This window comes from Nannospalax galili, unplaced genomic scaffold (assembly GCF_000622305.1).
Source record: "Nannospalax galili isolate Female #2095 unplaced genomic scaffold, S.galili_v1.0 scaffold85, whole genome shotgun sequence".
Taxonomy (NCBI): domain Eukaryota; kingdom Metazoa; phylum Chordata; class Mammalia; order Rodentia; family Spalacidae; genus Nannospalax; species Nannospalax galili.
Genome location: NW_008358866.1, coordinates 360105 through 361421, shown reverse-complemented (window position 1 = coordinate 361421; position 1317 = coordinate 360105). Strand labels below are relative to the sequence as shown.

Below are 1317 nucleotides of genomic sequence, written 5' to 3'. Positions count from 1 at the left end.
ACAACATGAACCAAGTGAAGTCATACATAACACCTAGTCCTGTGTACTGCATGGGTGACTTTGTAGAATCAGACAGTGATGGACTAATAAAGAAACATTTATCCATCCTTCTACTTAGAACCTGTCTTTCATTTACCGAATTAATTCTACAATAATCAGAAATTTAGCTATAATAATCTAAAAGGAGGTAATGTGATCTATGATATAAACACATACATATACATACACTGGTCTCTTGTGACCTCCTACTCTTCCTATTTACATGATAATATAAAAGCAAAATATGCATATATTCAAATTATCTATATTATAAATAATTTATCCAATTCCTTTAAGTAGTAAATTCCAAAAAACTGAAGCCTTTAATTAAAATACTTGATCATCAATACCTACCTGGCAAGACAGATACCGTGATCACGAAAGTGATTTTCCCAGGGCAAGACTTATCTATAGCACTTGGTTGTGCTGACTCTTGCGATATCGCCAAATGTGGGAAACTCGACTGCAAAATTTGTGGTAGTGGGGGACTGCATTTGCACTCTCCCCCGTAAAACAATAGGAATATAATAAAAATAAAAAATAAAGCGCTTGATGTATCATTACAAACCTATTTATTCATAAAATATTTCATGATCTTATACCATACACTATGGGAGAAAAACCAATTTACCTTTTTCATTCATTTTATTATGGTGATTATTAAGTGAGTACATTAGCTCACTAGGTATTCTGTAAGTAATTTTTCAAAAGTTTGTCACATCATTTACATAGATATATTTCTTATATAGGTATACTTGAACTTATCAAGTTTTTGAGTTATATTTAGTTGAATCCAATTATGGATTCTCAATCTCAGTCACAGAAAAGATGTATAAAATCTTTGATATATAGATATATAAAGACGTTAACATGAATTCAGCAAGCATAGAATTAATAGAGACTAAGCTCGGGTCATTATACTATGAACCTCCAGGGAAGATGATACATTTTATTATAAATTACCCCGAAATTCTTAAAGTAGAGTGTTTTTGTTTTAAGTTTGTCTCACTTAGATGTAAATGGAAATATAAAAAGAAATGAAATTTGGAGTAATAAGGTGATTAGGTTTTCTACCTGAATTGTCAATCTTTTGTAGAAATTTAAGGTCAGAATTATATGTCTTATTTGATTTTTAATCATAGGCAATTTTAAAGAGAGAAGAGGTTAAATCTTTAACTGACAGTTTCCCAAAATTCTGAAGGTAACTTAACCACAAGATTACTTTTTTCCTGGAACATGGAAACCCTGCTCTTGGATGTGATTTTCTGAAGAAAAGCA

The 1317-nt window shown here is 30.8% G+C and overlaps 1 non-coding gene across 1 annotated transcript; it reads left to right on the top strand.

Annotated features, from left to right (window-relative positions):
• Window positions 1–385: 385 nt before the first annotated feature.
• Window positions 386–546, top strand: LOC115068326. The gene has a single exon (XR_003847693.1). It is a non-coding gene; the product is annotated as a U1 spliceosomal RNA (small nuclear RNA).
• Window positions 547–1317: the final 771 nt, after the last annotated feature.